Raw genomic sequence first — 15722 nt, forward strand, 5'->3', positions numbered from 1 at the left:
CTATTCTTTTGACAGACTAGCTAAAAATACAATTTTTGGCATTCTGCAGAATTTTAGTAATCAGCTTATGTGTGCAATGAGATGAAAAAGGTTGAAAATCGCAGGTTTCAAGAAAGACCTAAGCCACAGAGGGACCCTGGTGGAGCCCAGTCAGCTCCCTACGATGAAGAGATGAAACCAGAGGTATTGCAAAGCCAAAGTGGAAGAGACAGCTGCAACAGATGTGTACAAAGGGTTTCCCTGGAGGTCTTCAGCTAGGTTCTGGTCAGCACATGTATATAAGAAAGTTACCAGATGTATGGAAAAGAATCATCCAAAAAGAACAAAGAAAAAATTCCTCTGAGCACAGAGAGGATTGGAAATAAATGTTACCACCAGCCAGAGTGAAAAGCCCTGGAATTCATGGAGCATCAGGGATGCTCATTAGGATAATATAATGATCCTCAAGATCCATGCAGCTATTACAGAGATATAAAACATATGGAACAAAATCCGAAAGAACTGAAGAGACATTCACTAATCCACATCTGCAATTAGAGATTTTGCTACTCCTCTCAACAAGAGATAAAAGATGTGAACAAAAAATTAATAAGCATTAGAAAATTTCAACAACACTAGAAACACACTTGACCTAATATTTTGTTAAGGATTTTGTGTCTATATTCATGAGGGATATTAATCTATAGTTTTCTTTTTTTGTACTATCTTTATCTCGTTTTGGTATCAAGTAATAATGACTTTATAAAATTAATTGAAATGTCTTCTTTTATATTTTTTGGAAGAAATTATGTAGAATTTGTATTAATTCTTATTTAAACATTAGATAGAATTTACTAATGAGACCATCTGGGCATAGGGATTTATTTGGGGGGAATCTTTAAATTGTTAATTGAATTCCCTTTCACGGTGTTAGGCTATTCAAATACTATTTTATATTGGGAAAGTTACAAGAATATCTCTTTTACAAAGAATTAGACTGTTTTGTCTAAGTTGTCAAAGTTATGATTTTTTTATTTACACAATCCTTTTTTTAAATTAATTAATTTATTTTTATTACAGATGTTTCTTCTTTTCCCCCCACTGATTCCCCCCTCCCGCCCCGCCCTGTCCCCAGCTTTGTTGTCCATGTCCATTGTTCATGCATACATGCATATAAGTTCTGTGGTTTATCTCTCCCCCACCACCTCCTCTTCTGGGGATTGTCAGTCTGTACCCCACTTCCACGCCTCTGGGACTACCCCATTCCTCAGACTGTTATGTTCATTATATTCCACAAATAAGTGAGATCATAAGATACTTGTCTTTCTCTGTTTGGCTTGTTTCACTTAGGATAATACTTTCCAGGTCCCTCCATGTCATCTCAAAGGATAAGAGATCTTTCTTTCTTATAGCTGCATAGTACTCCATTGTGTATATGTACCACAGCTTTTTTTTTTAAATCTATTCATCTACTGATGGACATTTGGGCTGTGTCCAGATCTTAGCTATTGTAAATAGTGCTGCTACATACATGGGGGTACATATATTCTTTTGACAAAGGTGGCAAGAGTATACAGTGGAGTAAAGACAGCCTCTTTAATAAATGGTGTTGGGAAAAATGGACAGCTACATGCAAAAAAATGAAACTAGTCCATCAACTTACACTATACACAAGAATAAACTCAAAATGGATAAAAGACTTAAATGTGACTCACGAATCCATAAAAACCCTAGAAGAAAATGTAGGCAACAAAATTTCAGACATCATATGCAGCAGAATTTTCAAAGTTATGTTTTTAAGATGTTTACAGTCTTCCTCTAGTGTTCTTTTGATGTCTGAAAAGTTCATAGTGAATTTACTACTTTATTTCTGATATTAGTAATGTGTCTTTTCTCTTTTCCTACTGGTCTTCCTAGAGATTTGTCAATTTTATTGATCTTTTCAAAGAACTAACTCTTGCATTGACTTTATCAGTTTTAAATTTCAATGATCATTGCTATTACCTTCATTATTTATTCTGCTTTCTTTAGGTTTTCTTTGCTCTTCTTTTTCTAGTTACTTGAAGTAGAAATTTCAATCCTTGTTTCAAGACATTTGTTATTTTCCCTGTCATGACTGCTGTTTGCTCCACCCTAAAATTATTTAAATATTGTATATTAGTTTTCATTCAATTAAGTGTATTTTTTATTTCACTTGAAGCATCTTATTACAAATTTATAAGTATGGAAGTCTAGGATTCCTACCTGCCTCTTGCTTGTGTGGATGAGGATGGAACCAAAAGTTTTTTCTGTGCTGCTTGACTGGATTAGAACATTTGTCATTGAAGCAATATGTCTGGCTAGGCCATCTCGTTCCTGGTCCTTCAGCTGGAAAGAATAGCTTTTGTTAGGGAATTTTTCTGTCTGGCCTTTTGACATTTTCAGGTTACCAGCTTGTTTAGATCTAAGTCTAAGGTATATAAGAAAAAAACTCTACAATTTTTTGTGTTGTTTCTTGGGGCTCAAATTTCTTAGACAGTTTTACTTCTCTATATCTTTCGGGGTTTTACAATTTGTTTGTGTTTTATGGTAAACAGTATTTGGTTTCCAATTCTGAAATCTTTTCAATTCTTGAATATTGTTGAAATATTTTAACATCTGATACTAATACCTAAATTTACGTTTCTAATGCCTTATTTATGATTACATGCAGCAGTTGCCTAATGGCATTTTAAGCTGTCATATATTTGACAACTGCCACTTCTGAAGACCTGATGGGATGAAAACAGAGTGATCTGTTATCACAGACATTTTGCAAAGAGCTTTTGTGAATAATAAAATATACATAAGAACAGAATGTAAAATCAGGTTGAAAAAATATTTATAGGTAAATGATAGCTATGACCCAAAAAAGAAAAATATTTAAAATAATAATAGCAACAAGCTAAATACTTTAAAGGCAAGGGCATTAAGACATAATTGATGGATTAAAGGCAAATGCCTAATAAATGTACAGATAAACATTTCAATTATATTAGCAAACAAAAGTCAACAATAATACTATTTATTCACTAGTTCTTTTGCGAGAAGATTGTAGATGATGCTGATGAGAATATTGTCTGAATGACATATTCATTTTTTATTGCTAATTCAAATAAAAACCTGAAAAAATACTTTTAAAAAGTATTTTAACATTATAAACTAAAGACTTTAAACATGTATTTTAACATTATAAACAAATACATTAAATATATTTGCAAACTGGCTCAGTATATCTACTGATAGCAAGTCTATTTTAAGGATTTAACATCAATGCAAAGTGCTGCATAAATATAATAGAATTTTTCATAACCCATCAATTGAAATAAGACTATCAATTGAAATAAGACTAATGTCTAGCAAAATGAGAAGAGTTAAATATATTCTGAGGTGTATGTGATATGGTGTCCCCCCAAAATGTATACAGGGTGTCTATAGATTCTATCGCAGTTTGAAAATGAAATGCATTTTAATAAACACTGAATTTTTAATTACATTTTTTGTGAATACATTTTTTGGGATAGCCCATATTAATGAAAATGATATTTATCAAAAGATTTAATGACAGAGAAATGGAAAAGGAAAATTAGTCTAGAGAATGGCATACAAAGTGACATCATGATGTAAGATATATTATAAAACATGCACATAACCATTACTTAACACCACTGATTCATTCCTCAATGACAGAATTTTAGAAAGAAGAAAATAAACAAGAGCACAATTACTGTCAGACTAAACTGTTATGATTCTATGTGCTTTATTACCTGTCCCATTACATCCCTAAATGCCATCTGTTCCTCTATCTATCTTTATGGATCTCTTAATTTTTCCCCCTGATGTTTTTTTAAAAAGGCTTGTAAAATAAATTTATTTTAAGATGTTAGATATTTATGAGTCTATTTTTATTTCTTTTTTTTGTGTGTGAGAAGTTAAACAAATGTCTTCCAATATACCAGTTCTCACAAAAAAATGCTATTTTTAAAAAACTAAATAATTAACTTTTATTGAATGTATTGGGGTGACACTGGCTCATAAAAAATCATAAAGGCTTCAAGTGTACAAGTGAACAAAACATCATCTGCACACTGTACCGTGCGCCCATCACCCAAAGAGAAGTCTCTTTCCTTCCCCATTGATCCTTCCTCTGCTCACCTCCACCTACCCCAACCCTTTCCCTCTATTCTCACCACACTGTTGTTTGTGTGTATGTTTTATATATGCTTTGGTACATTTACACAATGGAATATTACTCAGCTGTAAAAAAAAAAAGGAAATCTTACCTCCAGATCAATCTGGAGATTAAAATGCTAAGTGAAATCAGCCAGTCAGAGAAAGAAACATACCATATGGTCTCACTTACATGCGGAATTCAAATAAACTGACAAACACCATAGAAACAGGCATAGATACATGGAACAGACTGAGGGGAGGGGTGTCGAGGGGCTGGATGAAAAAAGGTGAAGAGATTAAGAAAATGTATATATAACAGCTGTGGCCGGTTTGGCTCAGCGGTTAGAGCCTGTGGACCAGAGTCACAGGGTCAATTCTGGTCAGGGGCGCGTGCCTCAGTTGCAGGTCGTGTGGGAGGCAACCCATCAATGTGTCTCTCTCACATTGATATTTCTCTCTCTCTCTCCCCCCCCCCACTCCTGCTCTATCTAAAGATAAATGGAAAAGTATCCTCTAGTGAGGATTTAAAAAAAAAAAAAAAGAAATATATATACATACAACAAAGAAAAATTCTTAAAGACAAATTCAAGTTTAAATACCAAGTAAAGAAGCAACTTCTGGCATTAGAATCAAGTGAATATATCTAGGTTAGATGAAAAATTAGTTGTTACGGTGTTAGTTCAAAAGGAAGATTTACTTTTCATTTTAATGTGGCCATTAGTTGTGAAATTGGCTATATAGTTGTGTAATTCGCTGTTCTAAAAAAAGGGAAAATGAATATTTGACCAGAAAGATATATGTAGAAAAACAAGTGTTAGAGCAAAATTCTGCATAATATTAATATTTAATTGATGCTTGATTTCCAAGACTATCTTCCCAACCATTAAACTGCAACACCTCAGAGTATAGGTGGTCAACGTTGTATTTTCAATAATACAAAGGCTTAAGGAAATTTCGAGTCTCTCTTTGCAAGCAGAAAACTGAGGTCCAAAAAATTTGACATTGAAAATGAAAACAAAAATTCCCTTTATGTTTGTATATATAAAAAAATGTAAATAGTTATACCTTTTTTTTGAAACATAAAACGGTGTGATTAGGGTAGTCAGATAAAGGGTCAGAGTTTTCCAATTATATTTATAATTTTATATTATTATTGAATTTGTTGTGAACCCATTCACATTAATATATCACCTGATAGCTAGTATCGGGCTTAAGAAATTGATGTGTTTTATTATAGACCTTTTCAGACACACTTTTATGACTCTCATTTTGAAGTAGAACATATCAAATGACTTGGAGTTGACTATGAAAGAAAAAAAAAATTATTAGCAGCATGAAGAAAGTAGAAAATTTTGGGCAAGCTGACATTCAATGATAGATATATCAGATATCAATATTTGTTCAATAGAAGTCTTATGTAAGCAGCAGATGTTTTTCTTAGCTCTGCATAGTTTGTAAACACTCAGAGACTGAACAATAATATGCCAAAACAGCACGCACATTTTTAAACATTAGAACAGAAATCACTTGAAGCTATACTTTTAAAATGTGCTTAAAAAATACACACACACACACACACACACACAGGAGTGTGTGTATCAGGAGTTTATCACATTTTAGAATTTTTAAGTTATGACTGTAGTTATTTGATTTGTCTCTGACATTTGAAATTAAATAAAATTTTAAGTTATAGAAATGCAAAATTTTGAGAACTACATTACTATTGTTTTTAATGTCATTTATTGACAGTAAATTTATAATGCGTATTTATCAAAAAAAAAGCTCATTATCTGAGGAATTTTGGTAATAAAGAGGTAATTTAGGAAAAATGAGATCTTGTTAGTATTTCTTATTAATAGTACTATTATTTGTATTTCTGTGACTATATGGAAATTTTTTTTTTTTTTAATCCTCACCCGAGGATATTTTTCCATTTTTTGTACAGATAGAGTGGGAGGGAGAGAGAGGAAGGGAGAGAGAGAGAGAAACATCGACGTGAAGGGACACATCGAGTGGCTGCCACCCGCACGACCAATCAGGGCCGGGGACAAACTGCAACCGAAGTACGTGCCCTTAGCGGGAACCGAACCCAGGTCTCTCCGTGAAGGGACACATCGAGTGGCTGCCACCCGCACGACCAATCAGGGCCGGGGACAAACTGCAACCGAAGTACGTGCCCTTAGCGGGAACCGAACCCAGGTCTCTCCGGACCGCAGGCCAACGCTCTAACCGCTGAGCCAAACTGGCCAGGGCACTATATGGAAATTTTAAGGTAGTTAATATCTTGCATAAATTAAAGCAGTACCAAACCCGAGGTATTTTAAATTCCCTCTCTAATTTTATAGGTTATTTATATTATTTAGAATTAAAATGATAGAACAAATCATTGATAATCTGAGAATGGATCCTTAGGAGATAGGGGAGTCCAAGAAAAGTTGGTAAGAACATTAATCACATGCCACTATATAGCTACATCTCAATAAAAAATTTTAAATGTGCCTAATTTATCTCCTCATGTAAAAGGAGTCCTGCAGAAATAAGGGATTAAACTGTGCTGGAATATGGATACTTATAAAAGGTCTGTAAACATTGCAATAATTATTTTGTCAAATTAAACATGTTAAATAACCCAGATAAGCTCCCCTTTTGAAAACGAATGTTCTATCTATCTATCTATCTATCTATCTATCTATCTATCTATCTATCTATCTATCCATCCATCTATCTATTTATTCTGTATAACAAACTGGACCATGACCTTTCCAAGTTTATTCCTCGCATAACTACCGCAGACTCAGTGAGTAACTTCTGGGTAAATGTTAGGTTGTATTCTGCAGATGGGCTCACTCCTCACTAACTCCACACCCCTTCTCCTTAACGTTCTTTTGCCATTGTGGCTGCACTCTCAAAACAGCCATGCAGATTCTTGAATGCAGAAAGCTCATCACGTAACCTCACGTAAGCCGAGCAGATGTGTCCTCGGAAGATTTGGAAGGCAGTGTGAGTAATGTGATGTGGTGCGGTAGCTGTGCAGTCATGCACCACTTAGCAACACCGTGTGTTCTGACAAATGCATCATTAGGTGAGCTCGTCAAGGTGCTAACATCAGAGAATGTGCTCGCATACTCCTATGTGGTATAGCTACTGCACACCTGGACTCTGTAGTACACCCTGTTGATCTGAGGCTATAAGCCTGCACATCTCGTTACTATGCAAAATAACATGAGATTAAATTAAGCACAGGAGAAAATGATGCAGTGGAGACGTGGTGAACCAGAGATACATGAAAATGCTGTCAGTGTAAGGCAGCATCTTGTTTTGCAGCAAAGCTTTTTTTTTTCCTTTTTTTTAATAAGCAGAAAGAGGATGCTCAAATAATAATACAAGTATAGTAAAATGAATATGTAAACTAGAAACAGACATTTATTATCATTATTAAGCATCATATGTTATACATAATTTATGGGCTATACTTTTTTATAGATATAAAAGAAAGTTTATTTAGAAAGTCACAGAGGTCGGAGAAGTGAGCGACAGAAGAAATGGGCTCAGGAAACAAGTTACAGAGGCAAAAGAAGGGCCCCTGGAGCTTGGGAGAGAGAGAGACAGGACACTGCACCTGGGGGAAGTGGGTGGGGACAGGCTCCGGTGCTCCAGAAAGCCACCCTGTGCTACACTTTCATGCGCCAGGCAGAGCAGTAGGTTTCCTTACACCAGCATTAGCAGTGCCTTGCACTCCCACACTATGACAGCTAGGATGTCCCTAGGCCAGTGATTTTTTACCCTTTACTATCTCATGACACATATAAACTGATTACCAAAAATTTACAGCACACCAAAAAATATATTATATTTTGCCCTGGTCAGTGGCTCAGTGGTGAGAGCATCAGCCTGTGCACTGAAGGGTTGGGGGTTCGATTCCCAATTTTCAGGCAAGGGAATGTACATAGGTTGTAGGTTTGATCCCCAGCCCTCGTTGGGGCCCTTGTAGGAGGCAACCAATCAATATGTCTCTCTCACTTTGGTGTGTCTCTGTCTTTCTCTCCGTCCCGTACTCCCTTTCACTCTCTAAAAATCAATGGAAAAATATGCCCCAGTAAGGATTAACAAAAATAAATTTTATATATATATATACACACACACACACACACACACACACACACACACATACACACACACATGTAATTATATTTTTTGCTGATCTGCAAAAAATACTTGTATTTTGGATTCATTCACACTGGACAGTTTTTGTTGTCGTTTTTTTATTTGACAATCTAAGGGGAAAGTAGTCAATGCTGCTGACTAAATAGTTAGGTATTGCATGCTTTTTGCTTTTAATTTTAATTAATTCATTTATTTTTGTTACAGATGTTTCTTCTTTTTCCCCCACTGATTCCCCCCTCCTCCCCTCCTCGCCCTGTCCCCAGCTTTGTTGTCCATGTCCATTGTTCATGCATACATGCATATAAGTTCTGTGGTTTATTTCTACCCCATCACCCCCTCTTCTGGGGATTGTCAGTCTGTACCCCACTTCCACCTCTCTGGGACTACCCCATTACTCAGACTGTTATGTTCATTATATTCCACAAATAAGTGAGATCATATGATACTTGTCTTTCTCTGTTTGGCTTGTTTCACTTAGGATAATACTTTCCAGGTCCCTCCAAGCAGTCTCAAAGGAATAAGAGATCTTTCTTTCTTATAGCTGCATAGTACTCCATTGTGTATATGTACCATGGCTGTTTTATTCATTCATCTACTGATGGACATTTGGGCTGTTTCCAGATCTTAGCTATTGTAAATAGTGCTGCTACAAACATGGGGGTACATATATTCTTTCTGATTGGTGTTTCAGGCTTCTTAGGGTATATTCCTAAAAGTGGGATCACTGGGTGAAATGAAAGTTCAATTTTTAATTTTTTGAGGTAACACCATATTGTTTTCCATAGTGGCTGCACCAGTCTGCATTCCCATCAGCAGTGTGCTAGAGTCCCCTTTTTTCCACACCCTGGCCAACACTTGTTGTTTGATGATTTGTTGATGGCGGCCATTCTGACAGGTGTGAGGTGATACCTCATTGTTGTTTTAATTTGCATCTCTCTGATGATTAGTGATGTTCAGCAATTCTTCATATGTCTCCTAGCCATTTGTATGTCCTGTTTGGAGAGGTGTCTTTTTAGTTCCTCTGCCCAATTTTTTATTGGGTTCTTTGTCTTCCTTTTGTGGAGCAGTATGAGCACTCTATATGTATTGGAAATTAACCCCTTATCTGATACATCATTGGCAATTATGCTCTCCCATACAGTGGGTTGCCTTTCCATTTTGATAATTGTATCTTTTGCTGTGCAGAAGCTTTTGAGTTTGATGTAGTCCCATGTGTTCATTTTCTCCTTTGTTTCTGTTGCCTTAGGTGATGTATCAGTGAAAAGGTATTTCATGTTTTAAAAGTTCTTGTGGCACACCAATTGAAAATCGCTGCCCTAGACCATAGGAAATTTTTTTAGCTCAATGATCCTTTATGGAAACACTATCATATATGCTATCTATTGTTGACTGGAATAGCTTTATGCAGTGCATGACTGTACATGAGAAGATGTACAAGTATTTGATTCTCAGGGCAGCTCTATTAAAGAATTTATTGTTCATCTCTGATGCTGTAGGAGTCAAATAATAGGCATTGACTTAGTGGGGTTTTCACTAGAACAATCCCAACTGCAACTGGGTAGTTCTGGCTATGTCATTCCAGGATTGCTGCATTACTTTGTAAGGTGCAGGCACGTCCTTGTCAAAGTCTATGTTCCTAGAGTTATATCAGCTCAGAGCGAAATCTTTTTGTAGGTAATTCATGTGAATTTGCCTTATGACCTTATTGGGCCACACACATTAGTGAAAATATAGCACCCAACATTGTATATCTAGTCTTTCTAAAAATTTTGTGGGAAAACTAATACACTGTAGGCTTTCCTTTTCTCTTTAAAATGATTACATTGGACTGTGTTGTGTTCAACTGAGGAACCTAACTGAAATGAAACTCTTGCTCTTTTACTTCATGCCAGTCAGTGATATTGCAACTCAACGTGATTCTCGTTTTTGTGTGTGTTTCTAGTTTACTTATGTACAATATCTATATTGAAAGAAACAATCTACAAAATTGGAAGTTATTTTCCTGGTAGTCATTCTCTTTCCTGTAAGTCAGGAAGAAAAAACATTCAGTATAAAATATTGTGTGAATGTTGACACCTTATATTCTCACACATTTTTTTCTAAATTATCTTATTTTCTTTGAACTGAAACCAATCACAAAATCCTATGTATGTGAGACCAGACAAAAAATAACAATTTTTCTCCAGAAAATACTTGTTTCAGTAAGATAACTTGAGAAAGACAATAATTGTTAAAATATCTCATAAGAAAAGACATGTAAGCAACAATACTTTTATGTCGATTTTTTCTCTATTAATAAATACAATCTTTTGACACCTGATTTATATTTTAAGGATTTTTCTGAAGGTTTTGTGGAGGTTGGATTTGAAATTATCAAGGTAAAGGATGGGAAAAGAAAACATGAAGAAACTCTTCAGCAGTGGCGGGTGAGTAAAACTCATATTTCTGCCTAGGTTATCTTAGTCTGCTGAGATCTATGTAAAACCATCTTACAACCCCCAAAATACTGTGTGGATTCCTGTTGACTTAAATTTCTCCCAGTCACCAGGGATTCTGATTCTTTGCATCTACAGAATTCTCATTATTCATTCTATATCATATGGTTGACTTTTTATTTCTGCCATGATAGTGATTAAAATATTAGTCATTGAATCAATAAACATTGAGCCAGAGAAGCAGAACCATATTTGTGTGTCTGTGTGTATTGAAGTGGAGCAGAGTCTGCCCCAAAATATGCCTTTTTGAAATATTACTATTTTTAATTAAATGTATCGGGATACATTGGTTAATAAGATTATATGGATTTTAAGTGTACTTGTATGATACATGATCTGTATATTGCATTGCGTGCCCAACACCCAAAGTCAAATCATCGTCCATCATCATATATTTGACCCCTTTTACTGTTGACCCCACCCTCCACTCCCTTCCCTCTGGTAACCACTATACTGCTGTCTGAGTATAGGAGTTTTTGTTTATTTTTCTTGTTTGTTCATTTGTGAGCTGTTAGTTGTATATCCCATGTATAAGTGAAATCATGTGGTTCTTAACATTTTCTGTCTGACTAGTTCATTTAGCATGGTATTTTCAAGGCCCAGAAGGCTCAGGAGAAATCTTTGACCTACCCCAAACTGTCCAAAAGAATTTAAGATAGAAGTCCTGTTCAAAAAGAGCTATCACCATACGTAACTCTAGTATAATCTAAACTAGGTGTGGGAGACAGCGGGGAACCTAGCAAGGCCCATTACATCAGAATCCATTGTCTTTAGATGGCCCAGTAAATATGTCTTTACTAAACATTCATTTTTCATTGAATCCCCCTATTTCCCATAGAAGTCCCAGACCCCTACGTCCTCTCCTTAGTCCAGATTGACATATACACCTCATTTTACCTTACTGCCTTTGGAATTCTTCATGTTTGTATGACTTCCCCATGCACAAACATTACATTTTATTTTCTACTGTTAACCTACCTTATGCCTTAATTATTGGACTAACCATACGAATCAAGAGGGAAAGGAGGAAATTTTCTCTACCCCACTTATACATACACATATAAAGGAGTTTGTTATAGGGAAGTGGTCATATATAGTCTTGGACTCATGGGAGCTGGATAACCATTCTCTGCAAGGCTGGCTTTTCTACATCAGATGCTGGAACCATACATCCCCAAGGCATGCAGTCATTTAAGGAAGATAGGTTTAAAGTGGGGAAGATCAGGGCAGGCTGAGATCTGCAAGGACAGGTTGAATTCCTGTAGGATGGACGAAAACCTGTTTCAGTTCTCGTTGCTTCCGACTTTGGTAGAGAGATTTTCCTGCAGAAGCCAGACCCTTCATCACAGAACTGAACTCATGCCTGTGGCCCAGAAGTCAGAGTAGCTGAAGGAGGTATTGAGAAGGTACAGCAAGGGCCAACTCAGCTGTTGCTTCCTATCAGCAATCAGCAACAATGTATACAAGCTAAAAAATGTCTACTGCTTCTCTTTTGCCCTCCAAATGTTATAAGTAATTATTTTAATGCTACAAAATTTAATATTAATTCTTTGCAGAAATCATAAATTAAATAGTGATTAGAAAATTCAGCCAATTCTCTATCCCTATAAAAAGAAATGTTCTCTTGAAGATGCTAAATATATCCACAAAGTTATTAGTCAAGGTTGTCCAAGGAAAGTTTTGTTTTAGATAATCCACAAAATAATCATTAGGTGGCACAATAAAAAATGAAATACAGGAACAAGAATTCACTTGACAGACTAAATAGCCTTTATTCTTTGTCTTGAAATATTTTCTTCTTACTTACAACTTTCCTGAGGGAAAACCAGTCCTTGTTTCACATTCTTATTTAAAGGTCCTGGAAAATGGTTATGATACCGGCTATGGGCCAATATGACTAGTTTATGCTCATACAGATGGAACAGCGCTGCTATAAATCAAAGATCTGCCAAATGTTCTTACATAATACTCTGCCACTTCCTATGATCTTCTATTATTTTTCTTTAAATATTTTATGTTCTTGACAGATATTCAATAGTGCTTGCATGGCTTGATGATGTTTTGTGTTTTCAAGGTCATTTGCAGTGGTTGGTAAATCAGGATCCCCATAAATACATGTTTGCAGTTTTGTATCTGTTACTGTGTAAAATTAGAATCTTTTTCAGTGTAACCCTGCTGTTACAGATTATTTTTCATATAAGCAATGATTATTATTCAAGAGCTTATTTCCTTATTGGTATTTACTGTAAAATAGTAACTATTTTATTAAATTTATTTGGGTGGCATTGGTTAATAAGATTATATAGGTTTCAAGTGTACATTAGTATGATACATGATCTGTATATTGCATTGTGAACCCACCACCCATAGTAAAATCATTTTCTGTTACCATATACTTGATCACCTTTAGTCTCTACTACCTCCAAATGAGCAACATCAAATTCAATCATTATAAACTAGAACACGTTAAAGCTTAGGACAAAATTCAAGATAAATGAAATAGTAGGTATTTAATCTCCAATGAACGTGGATGTATTGATTTCAATATGGATATATATCATGCTTTTACAAGTACTTAAATGATTTACATAATTTAAATAATAGAAAATTTAAACTCAGTTTGATATTGGTGTAAACTAATCTAGATTTCCTATTATAAAACCAATATTCAATCTTATTCTTCAATTTATTTCTTTCAAAAATCTTTGGTCCCTCATTGTGTGGATATATTTTTGTACTGTGGAGTCTTTCTGTGCAACTCTATATATATTAAAAACACACAAACACAAAGGAGAAAAAATTTCTCTGAAGACTAACTTCAGAGTCAAAAATCATCTTGGTACTTATGGTTTCAAATTTTAGAAATATTTCCTATATTACCAAGTCTGATAGCTAAAACATATTTTTCATGGCATCTGTTAAAAATATATAGGAATTATGCCCAGCTTGTGTGGCTCAGTGGTTGAGCATCAGCCCATGCACCAAGAGGTCGCAGATTCAATTTCCAGTCAGAGCACATGCCCCGGGTTGTGGGCCTGATCCCCAGGAGGCAGCCAATCGATGTTCTCTCTCATCAGTGTTTCCTCTCATCGATGTTTCTATCTCTCTCTCTCTCCCCCTTCCGCTCTCTAAAAATCAATAAAGAAAAAAATTAAAAAATATATAGCAATTATGGTTTTGTAAGTTTTTACAAACTTTAATCTCACTTTTATTACTACCCTACTTTCCCAAATCTAAATCAAAACATACCAAAAAACAAAAACAAAACAAAACAAACCCACTTTTTAAAAAAAGGGTTCAACATTTTTATATACCTACCCCCAAAACATTTTCTTTGGGTTAGTATGCTTCTTTGAAATCACAAATATCTCATTTTAGTTAAATGATATAAAAATAAAATGCCCATAAGTACAACTTCCTTAGAAAGCACATATTCTGGACATGCCCCTGGGTAATTCATAGTATTCTGTCCTTGGGTGGACAGTTGCCTCTTGTTATAAACTGGAGTATAGGGACGGATTTGACGTTTAAAAAAAAATAATAATATATATGAAATCCCTGTCTCTAAAAAGAACGAGAGTAGGCATATGAAACAAATCTTCACTTTAAATTATTTCCAGACAATATGAGAAAATCATATGCATGGCTATGGATACATGAACATACTAAAGTTCAAAAGACCCACAAAGTGTTTATATGTTATCTCAAAAGATATGTATACTCTGATAATATGGTAAAACAGATTTTTATAGTAAAAATATTAAAAGATTCTAAGAAAAAGTGTTTTAATATTTAAATAATTTGTATCATTCTTAATTTTAATGTCTACTACATACATAACAATAATTAACACATATAACTACAACAATTAGCAATTAGTGTTTAAAATGTAAAGGCATTTTTATCTTTGTTGAAATGTAAAATTTTGTGATATCATTAAAATATGTGTCTCAAGCCCTGGATAGTTTGGCTCAGTGGTTAAAGCGTTGGCCCCTGGATCAAAGAGTCATGGGTTCGATTCCTGGTCAAGGACACATACCTCAATTGTAGGTTTGATCCCCATGCCAGTCAGGGTTATGTGGTAAGCAACCAATCAATGTGTCTCTCTCACACTGATGTTTCTCTCTCTCTCTTTCTCTCTCTCCCTCCTTCCTTTCCACATTATCTAAAAAAAGAAAAAATCAATGGAAAAATATCCTTGGGTGAAGATAAAAATAATCTCTATATATCTATATCTATATAGAGTGTGTGTGTGTGTGTGAAGTGTCCAAAAGCCCAAACTTCTATTAAATAGCAAGAAAACAGTTTATTAATAATCAAATTTCTGCAGCTTAAGAGATTATTTCAAAACATAAACTGAAATATGTGCAGTCTCTGTTAGGTATCTCACACAACAGCACATTTATACATTTTTAAATGGTCATTGTTGTTTCAACCAAAAGACGATGGTGGGGTCCTCACCCCTATGCATGTGTGATTGAGAGGTAAGCTCTGTGATCAGAAGTTCTTGCCCTAGACCCAGGCTATTATTTGGTTTGATGTTAGACTCTTCAGTAGCATAGTTTGCAGCTATTTGCAATTACCACTTTGTTTCACAGGCTGCACGGTACCTTTATTCCAAGTGAGAATGGTACTGCATACCAGATTAATGCTAGCTGCTTTCTTGATGAACAACGAGAGAAACATGCTCTGCACTGTGTACATGCTGAGACAGTGTCTTGACTAAGTAACAAATCATTCTCCTTTGGACTATGTTTATTTTTTTATAAATATCATATATACACACCCTCAAGCCTCAGTGAGTAATTAAGTAGTTATAGATAGATCCCTGTTGTTCAGTTATAAACCAACACTCTATTCATTACCAATGAAAATGACACTTTGAGTTCTTGG

Source organism: Molossus molossus, unplaced genomic scaffold (assembly GCF_014108415.1).
Source record: "Molossus molossus isolate mMolMol1 unplaced genomic scaffold, mMolMol1.p scaffold_m16_p_9, whole genome shotgun sequence".
Taxonomy (NCBI): domain Eukaryota; kingdom Metazoa; phylum Chordata; class Mammalia; order Chiroptera; family Molossidae; genus Molossus; species Molossus molossus.